The sequence below is a fragment of the Marmota flaviventris genome, chromosome 1, assembly GCF_047511675.1.
Source record: "Marmota flaviventris isolate mMarFla1 chromosome 1, mMarFla1.hap1, whole genome shotgun sequence".
In the NCBI taxonomy this organism is placed as follows: domain Eukaryota; kingdom Metazoa; phylum Chordata; class Mammalia; order Rodentia; family Sciuridae; genus Marmota; species Marmota flaviventris.
In genome coordinates, this window is record NC_092498.1 from 218,264,884 (window position 1) to 218,274,876 (window position 9,993).

Sequence of the window (9,993 nt, forward strand, 5' to 3'; positions counted from 1 at the left end):
GTGCCTCTCTTCCCCCGTTTCATTCTCGCCGTGCTGGGGACGGACGCAGGGCCTTGCCTGAGCCAGGCGAGCGCTGACCTGTGCGCCACCTCAGTCACTGCCAGTCACTGCAAGGCATAACTCTTACGGAAACTCCTGGTCACAGAGGGAGGGAGGTCACAGCAGGTTCCCTGCAGGTGCTAAGTCGGCTACCTGAGCCCCTGCGTCTGAACATTCGTGTCTGGCATCTAGGGAGCATCACCCGAGGTCCCCTGCCACCCTGTTGAGCTGAGTCTCTTGAGACCCCAAGGGTGCCCATTGACACCTGTGCCCTGGGCTGCCTGCTCTTGGTCGTCCTGCAGGCTGAGAAGAGCTTTTCCACTTTGTTTATTTCCTTCCTTGCTGGGTCTCAGGCGTGCTAGGCGAGCACCACCCCTGTCTTGGTGTGTGTGTGTGTGTGTGTGTGTGTGTGTGTGAGTGAGTGGTCCTGGGGATTGAGCCCAGGGCCTTGTGCATGTGAGGCAAGCACTCTGCCAACTGAGCTATGTCCCCAGCCCCACCGTCTTGGCTTTTAAGAGTCTAAAAGTAGAGAAAAATTATTTCATAATTTTGTCACAGGAAAAGCCTATAAAATTCACATTTTGTTTATTTGTCTACTTTCTATTTTCTGGTGCTAAGGATGGTGCCCAGGGCCTCACGTGGTGCTGCACCCCTGAGCCACACTCCAGCCCCAGAGACAGACTTCCGTGGGCGCAGGGCCACCACCACTTTCTCAGGGGCTGTTTGAAGGAGGAGGGCAGAGCCAGGTGGTCTGGACAGACAGTAGTCACAGCAGGCACCCAGCGACCCTGAAGAAAGTCCTCCAGGCCGCGCGCCGTGCTGCCCGCCTGTCGTCCCAGACACCTGGGAGGCTGGAGCAGAAGGATCCCAAGGTGGAGACCAGTCTGGGCCACCTAGAGACCCTGTCCCAGAACAGAAAAATAAGCACAATGTGGGCATGTGGCTCAGTGCTACAGCCCCAGGTTCAATCCCCACACCAAAAAGAAAGAGAGAGTGTGCCCTGTCCACCTTTGTCCTCCCCTCCTCCAAGCCTGCAGGGTCCCCACTTCCCACCCAGGCAGGACGGACCGACGGACGGCGGCGCGGCCGTCCAGCGCTGGCGCCCTCTAGAGGACGCCGCGAGCAAGCGCGCCTGCGCCCCGGCCCCGCCCAGCCCCGCCCCGCCGCCGGCCCGGCCCGCACCCCGGGCTCTCCAGCCGCCGCCCCGCAACCAGCTAGAGCCAGGGTCCCGCCGCCTTCCCAGGGCCTCCCCGCAGACGCCCCCCGGCCGCGCTCCGCAGCGGAGCGCCTGCCCAGCTCGCCGCGCCCGGCCAGCGCCACCGCGCAAGACGCGACACCGACCCCCCCGACGGCCGCGGCACCTCGGCCCCGCGCCCCCCCAGGAAGGAGGCCTCGCGCCAGGGTCGGGTGGGCCAAGGCGCCCGCAGCGCCCAGAATGGGTCTTACCCTCTGTAAATGGTGGGAAAGGGCTCTAAAGGACATGGTGACACGGAGACCCCTAGGAACTTCCGCGGGGCACAGCCGCGAGCCTTGGCTTCTGTCCGAGCTTCTTTATGGGTGGAGAGGCCGGGTGGCCCCCAAGCCCCGGAGCCCAAATCCAGGGGCTCGCGGGGCCCCTGGGTTCTGCATCCTCACGTTCACCCCGCCAGGGTCACAAGAATTTAAGTCGTGTCTGCAGGGAACACCCTGTTTTTCTTGCCATTGCTCCATAGGAACAGGATGTCAGGGACGGCTCACGACCTTCCATCGGGTCAAGTGTCCCAAGTCGTAGAGAGGATGAAGGTCCACGGGAAGAGGCCCAGGGTTCTGTGCCAACACGATGCCATTTCATACTAGGAACATGAGCACCCTCAGGTTTGGGTCTCCAAGGGGGACCAGGGACCAAAGCCCAGAGGGCTGAAATGAGTTTTTCAAGACCCCATGTTGCTGGACATGGTGGTGCACACCTGTCATCCCAGCAACCTGTGAGGCTGAGGCAGGAGGATCATAACTTCAAGGCCAGCTTCAGCAACTTAGTGAGATCCTGTCTCATAATAAAAAATAAAAAGGGGCTGGGCTGGGGGGGGGCATGCCTGTAATCTCAATGACTCGGGAGACTGAGGCAGGAGGATTGCAAGTTCAAAGCCAGCCTCAGCAACTTATCGAGGCCCTAAGCAATTCACCGAGACCCTGTCTCTAATAAAATATTAAAAAGGATTGGTGATGTTGCCCAATGGTTAGCGCCCCTGGGCTGATCATCAGCGTCAAATGAGAACAACAAAACCCGCTTTTAGCAAATGCCCTGCAGGACATATGGCAATCCCGTGTACAAGTGAGAACATCCATAAAGTGAGGGTCACCAGGGGACACCGACCTTCAGAATGAGACCTGCACACACCCAGCTGATCTTGCTTAGACTGGGAAATTGTTAATTACCCCTCTTAAAAAAAAAAAAAAAAAGCCATTGCTCTGTCTTGAAACCTTGAGTTTGGAACTTTGATCAGAGTAATTTCAACATCTCATCCAAACCCTTTTTTTTTTTTTTTTTTTTCATCTGATCTGGAGACAGCCCCCAGGCATCCACCTGCAGGAAGCGGAAAGCAGAGGGCGTGGAGGCAGGCGGGCGGCAGGGAACCCGGGCTGCCTGCTCCGGAGGACGCTGCTCTCTGGGTGCTGAATGTTCTGGAATTAGGTGGTGGTGAGAGTTGCCCAACCCAGACACTCAGAGGGTGGATTTGAAGTCAGGTGTGCTCCAGCTCAGGACAAATAAATCAAGGGACAATGCCATCTGTTTAAGTCCTCGCTAAATAATAGTCCCTTTAAGTAATTAAAGGAGGGCAAGACAGTGGTGAGTGCATCTGCTTCCCGCCCTCCCTCCCTCAGGTCCTTTCCATTTTCCCGCCCCTCAGTCCTCGGACCTTTCAGATAGCATCCTCCCCGCCCACCCCCGGGTGCCCGTCACACAGTCCTGGAGGACCCTCAGGACCTGGTGCCTCAGCTCAGGCTGTTCCCTGTGTGCCCGCCCCGCCCCAGCACCTGCACCCCGGGACGCTCAGAGGCAGACAGGGCGCTTTGGTTGAGTGAAATAAGTGGCAAATGTCCCTACCCCCAGGACGGGGTCGGCCTGGTGCTGAGCCAACCCTCCGAGGGCGTGAAGGCCAGCAGGTGGGGGGACAGCCAGGTTGGCCCACTGCTGGGGGCGGGGAAGCTGCGTCTTGTGCGCTTGATGCCACTCAGGGGGATGCGCAGCGCGATGGATGGGACCCTTATCGTAGGTTCCCTTATCGTAGATTCTGGTTTGACGTCCGCGAAGCCTTCGTGTCCACAGGCAAACGGGAAATTCGAAAGCTGGCGAGTTCTCGTCTGTGTGAATAGTGAGGTGAGAGTCGTTGGCATTTCCCAGGGTCACTGACAGCTGGTGAATCCCACGGTGTGTTGTAACACTGGGACTGTTCCTCTTCCTGCGTGTTCTAACCCTGTGGACAGGACATCTCTAAAGCTGGATCTGGAGTCTAGACCAGGGACTGGCACGCTATGGCCCACCACCTGTTTATGTAAATAAAGTTTTATTGTCACCAGGCCATGTACATTTGGCTAGTGTTTTCTTTCCTTTTTTTTGGGGGGGGGGGTGTTACCGGGTACTGAACTCAGGGGCACTTGACCACTGAGCCATACCCCAGCCCTATTTTGTAGTTTATTTAGAGACAGAGTCTCACTGAGTTGCTTAGCACCTCGCCATAGCTGAGGCTGGCTTTGAACTCACAATCCTCCTGCCTCAGCCTCCAGAGCTGCTGGGATGACAGGCGTGCACCCTGGTGAGTGTTTTCTATGGTGGCTTTCCCGGTATGACCATGGAGTTGAGCAGTTGCAAAGGAGACTACAGGGCCAGGGAGTGGACGTATTTACAGTCTGAAACTTAGAGAAATCTGCTGACCCTTGATCTAGAAAACACAACAAGAACCCAGCCACACACAAGACCACCACCACCACCACCACCACCACGGAATCAGCCCTGTTTATAGTACTGCCCACTCCCAGGGCGAAAGGGCTCCTGCCTCGGCCCACTTCACGCTGTGAACTTGATGTCACTGCACCCAAAGGTGAGAAGATACACAGCAGCTCACCGTCACCCACCCAAGTTGCCATGAGGGGGCTCCAGGCTCCCTTCCAGGCCCCTGCGGGAAAGAGAACCTTGCAAGAACAAGGCACATGACTATTAATTTCCTATTGCAAATAAAGGCTATGCTTACACTATTTAAAAAAAAATATATAGATTATCAATATATATTTATTTATTTATGGTGCTGAGAATCGAACCCAGTGCCTCCCACATGCCAGGCAAGTGTGCTACTGCTGAGCTACAGCCCCATCCCACTATTTTTGTTAACATTTATTTTTTAGTTGTAGGAGCACACAATACCTTTTATTTTATTTTTATGTGGTGCTGAGTGATAGGGTCTGTAAACAGACAATGCCAAGTCGGGATGGCGCCTGGCATTTTGCCAGGGGGAGTGGTTTGTGAAGTAACACCAGCGAGCCATTAAGTGTGGAGATTCCTTATTGGTTGATTGCTGTATCTAGTTTATGTTAATTAAGATAAGCTGTGTGGAATGTATATATACCCCTCCGGTCCTACAATAAATGGCTCCCACTCCTGCTGTATCAATCTACACAAGTTGCTCGTCACCCCCCGGTTACTTTGCTGCAGCCGGACTGCGGCAGAGGCAGCTGAGGATCCAACCTAGCATGTGTGAGGCACTGGGTTGGATCCTCAGCACCACATAAAATAAATCAAGATCAGCCACTGAGCCCCAACCCCATCCCTATGCTTACACTACTGTAGCTTGTTACACATACGCTGGCATAATTTTTAAAAAATATATGTACTCAGCCCAAGCGTGGAGGTAAAAACCTATCATTCCAGTACCCTGGAGGCTAAGGCAGGAGGATCACAAGTTTGAGGCCAATCTCAGCAACTTAGTGAGGCCCTGTTTCAAAATACATAAAAAGTGTCGGGGTGCGGTCCAGTGGTAGAGCTCCCCTGGTTTCACTCCCAAGCGCAACAAAAACTGAGGCGAGACTCACAAAACAAAATTCACCGCTTTACAGTGCACCACACGGCCTCCCTTAGTCCATGGACAGCGTTTTGACTGCCAGATCTATTCCGTTTCAAAATACGGCATCTCCCCCAACAGGAGACCCGGCACCCAGGAAGGAGTCACCCAGTCCTCCTCCCCGCTCCTGCAGCCAGAATCTAGCCTGTCTCCTGGGACCTGCTCTGTAGGTGCCACAGGAACAGTCGTGACCAAGGCCGTCTGGGACGGGCTCCTCGTGCTAACCAGACCTTGGGAGGCCACCTGTGCTGCAGCAGGTGCCAGGGTTTCGTCTCTGTCTCCAGCTGAATAACGTCCACCGTACAGGGGGCCGCCTGTCCACCCGCTCCTCCGTCCCTGGAGTCTGGGACGGTGCTGGGGACGCGGAGCCTCGGGCTTCCTGGGGACCTGGTACCCTACCACTGGGTGGCACCCAGACTGCTTCCACAGGGCTGCGGGGGACAGAGCAGCTGCGCGTGTCCAGCCAGATGGGCCTCCCTGTCCCCAGTTCTCTCCCGGCAGCTTGGGGTGGAGCTGCTGGGCCGTAGGTGACTTGGCAGCCAGCTTCTGGGGAGCCCCTGAACTGCTCCCCTCAGCAGCTGCACGGCCTAGGTCCACCAGCAGGTGTGGGCCTTACCTTTGTTAGGACCTGTTTCCTCTCTGGTCCTCTGAGCTAGAGCGGGAGATCAGCAGCGCCCGGCGGGCCGCTGAGGCTGCGCTGCAGGCTGCGGGAGAAGCTGGGCAGCTCCGCTGGGGACGGACGGGGTCTTTAATCCGGGCTGGATTTAGGATGAGAACCCCCGGCACCTGCAGGGTGCGGCTCTGAGCCCAGGTGTGTCTGCCCCACGCCTTCGCACTGCACAGGGCCCGACGCAGCCTCCTTTGCTGGCTCAGAGACCTCAGGGACCTGCTCACAGTGCACACGGCGGTCAGAACCAGAGACGCCAAGATGGGCGAGTGCTGGCCCTGCAAGGCACTGGCCGGCCGCAGCTCCGGGGGCAACAGTGGAGGCAGAACTATGAGGAGCTCAGGCCGAAGAAAACAGGTCACCGAATCTCCACCCCTGACCTTCAAAATGCTTAGTTTTCCTTTTAAAAAATCGTTTAAGCCCGTGGCGCACACCTGTGATCCCAGCAGCTCGGGAGGCTGAGGCAGGAGGATCTCAAGTTCCAAGCCAGCCTCAGCAAAAGCCAGGCGCTGAACAACTCAGTGAGACGTCTCTAAATACAATACAAAATAGGGCTGGGGATGTGGCTCAGTGGTCAAGTGCCACAATACCTTTATTTTATTTCCTAATTTTTTTAGTGTGGTGCTGAGAATTGAACCCAGTGCATGACATGTGCTAGGCAAGCGCTCTACCACTGAGCCCAGCCCTAGCCCTAACCCTAAGCTTCTACACACAGTTTTTTTTTCCTGATTGTTTTTGATGTCCATGGAGCTCTATGAGATTTGGTGACATATGTAGATTCGCATGACCACCACAACCAGGACACATCGTGCCCAGCTCCATGGGGGAATCAGCTTACTGCACACCTCACCCAGCCCTGACCCTGGACCCCGACGACCGCTTCTCCATCCACGTAATGTTGTTATTAACAGAATGTCCCATAAATGGCCTGGTACCACATGTGGCATTTGGGGACTGCCTTCAGCCCATGACAGCCTTCACAAGTCATCAGTGTCTCGTGCCTATCAATAATGTGTCCCTTTTTACCACTAAGTAATATTCCACTTTTTATCCACTCGATTTCTTAAAAACCCACTCAATCCACAATTTATCCATTCACTGGTTGAGGTTCGTTCAAGGCTGTTTCCAGTTCTGGTCCTAGTACAAATAAAGCTTTCAGGAACGTTGGTGTTTGGGGTCTGTGAGCCTGACTTCAGTGCTCTTGGCCCTCCGGTAGGTGTTTCCACGCTGCCCAGCACCTCGCGTCCCCCAGCATTGTGTGAGTCCACTTGCTCACATTCCCAGTTGGCCTGGCACTGTCTCTATTTCAGCTGTTCTAGCTTTTTATTATGGGGTGGTTCCCACCCCCGCCCCCACCCTTTTTGGTGGTTTCGTTTCCGAGCGGGGCCTCCCTGGGTCCCGAAGGCCGGCTTCAAATCCCAGCCCCGGGAGATCCCGCCTCTACCAAGGGCCCTTGGCCACAGGTGCACTGCACCTGCCCTGGCGCTGGCGATGGTTCAGATTTGCATCTCCCTCGTGACAAATAAGGCCAAGCCATCTTCATCTTATAAAAATGGTGTCCAAGCAAGATCTCTGTAACGCGAGCTTTGAAGTCTCTTTTACGTGGTTTTCCTTGTGAGCCTGGGGATGGAGCCCAGCTCACGGGGCTGCACTGGAACCCAGCGGTTTCCTGTGTGGGCACTGAGGACATTTCCACGGGCATCTCCTGTTTGCACACAGCTGGACGTGAACTTCCTGGTCCCACCATATTCAAGCTGAGACCCACTCGTCCTCGGGCAGGGTCCTCTGTTCTTTCAGTTAGATCCATTGCCCAGGTGACAGATAACGTGAGGTGTGTCTCCAGATAGGAGCAAGGGGACATTAATTCTACTTGGTGCCTAAACAAGATAACTGTCACCTTGGGTTCAATCTACCAGGAAAGCTATCGGAAATTTATTTCCTGGGAGGAGCCATTCAGGAGCTGCCCAAGTCCCTGGAACAGGGAAAAGATGTAACTCAGAAGAAAGTTATTGGAACGGGTGACACGTAGAAAGTCCTGCGACTCCAGAAGGCCACAGCAAACCGTGCAGAGTGCTGAGCGGTAACGCTGGGCAAGGGTGTGGTGCCCTGTGCCCTGTGACCCAGCATCATTGCTCCTGGCTGATAGTAAGTGCCAGGGATCAGGTGATGAGGACAAAGACACTGTCCACTCCTCCGAGGCACCTGCAGACCCAGCACCTGCAGGAGCCGTCGAGGAAGAGGAGACGGATGCAAGGTCTTCCTTGTCCTCCGAGGGTCAGTACCAGTGGACAAGACAGGTGCAGGGCCACGAGTCAGAATTCAACAGTAGCCATGTGCCAACCCGAAGCTGGGTGTGTCCCGAGCTCCAGGGGGCAGGGACTGGCGACCCCTGGGGGCCGAGTGACTGTGAGCAAAGGTGGCCTGTAGCAAGGCCTCGGTGAGGCACCGGCAGGCTGGAGCCGCGCCATTAGGGAAGACCCCTGTCTTTGTTCTCCTGGAGAACTCACGTGCTGACCTGCAGCAAGGGCGAGTCCCCAAATGCATGCCGCACACTCTCCCGTAGGAGGAGAACAGGTGACGGCTGCCACCGCCCCCAGAGGACCCCAGAACCACCAGGCTGAGCCAAGGAAGCCAAGGCAGCGGCCGCCCCTGTGATCCCAGCGACTCCCGAGGCTTGGGCAGGAGGGTTGAAAGGTGGAGCAACTCAGTGAGAACCGTCTCAAAACAAAACACAATGAAACGTGCTGGGCCTGTGGCTAGATCCCAAAACCAGATCAACAATAATAAAAAGTCTATGAATTGTCGAGACGCCCTCCAACAGGGAAGGACTCACTGTCCAGGTGGAAGGGACATTCAACAGCCTTGAATGAACCTCAACCAGTGAATGGATAAATTGTGGATTGAATGGATTTTTAAGAAATCGAGTGGATAAAAAATGGAATATTACTTAGTGGTAAAAAGGGACACATTATTGATAGGCACGAGACACTGATGACTTGTGAAGCTGTCATAGGCTGAAGGACACTGGGAAGATTCACACCATAGAAAAGAGCAGATGCTGAAAAGTCAGCCGCCTCCCCTCTGTCTCTCTTATTTTATTTTTGCCTCGATGGGGACAGACCCCAGGGTCTCCTGTGCACTGAGCAAGTGCTCTACCCCTGAGCCACACGCCAGCCCCAGATGGAGGCGGAGGGGAGAATTAGCAGCAAGATGGTTTCCTGGGTGGACACAGCTGTAAAGGCTCGGTGGGGGGGACATTCAGGATGGTGCGCTTACTGGATGTAAGTTACAGCTCAATAAAAAAGATCACACAGAGCCAGAGGTAGAATAAACAAAGAGGGTGGAACGGGAGGCAGACAGGAAGAGAGCTGGGAAGGCCCGGCTTCAGTGGAGGCTGGAGGAGCTCTCACCTGGGGGGCGGAGGACCAAGGGTGTTTATTTGTGGGTGTCTGATGTATCTTTTTTTCTTCTTTGCTTTTTCTTTTTCTGGCCATGCTAGGAATGGAACCCAGGGCCTGGCACATGCTAGAAAAGCAGGCAAGTGCCCCACTACTGAGCTAATCCTCAACCCATATTAGTTTTTGGTGGTTGTTGTTTTCTTTTGTACTAGAGATTGAGCCAGGGGTGTTTGTACAAAAAGGGCTACTTTCTCTACGTTTTTGTTTCTCATTTCGAGACAGTGTCTCACTAAGTTGCTTAGGGCATCACTAGGTTGCTAAGGCTGGCCTCAAACTTGAGATCCTCCTGCTTCAGCCTCCAGAGTCTCCTGCTGTGCACTTTTTTTTTTTTTTTAACACTGTGTCTCTGCTGTCCAGCACAGTACTGGGCCCATAAAGGGCACCACAAACTGATAAAAGAATAACTACAGGGCTGCTGGATTGAAAATGGGCAGGGCTGAGTCGGGGAGCCACAAGAAACTGAGCTAGACCATGGAGGAAGGCATTCACCAAATCCTTCTTTCTTCATGTCTTCTCCCGCGATCCCCAGAGTGCACCTTCTGTGACCTGCGCATGGATGCTCAGAGGTGCGACAAAAGGTATTTTAAGTGACTGGCCTTTATTGTGTGCCATGTGCTCTTTCCTTTTTCTCTTTTGGTGCTCACTTCGTCTTACAAAGTTACAAATTCATGTAAACAGTAAGATGGTCCTTAGAAAGTCAACAGGGCTGAGGATGGGCTCAGCATGTGCAAGGCTC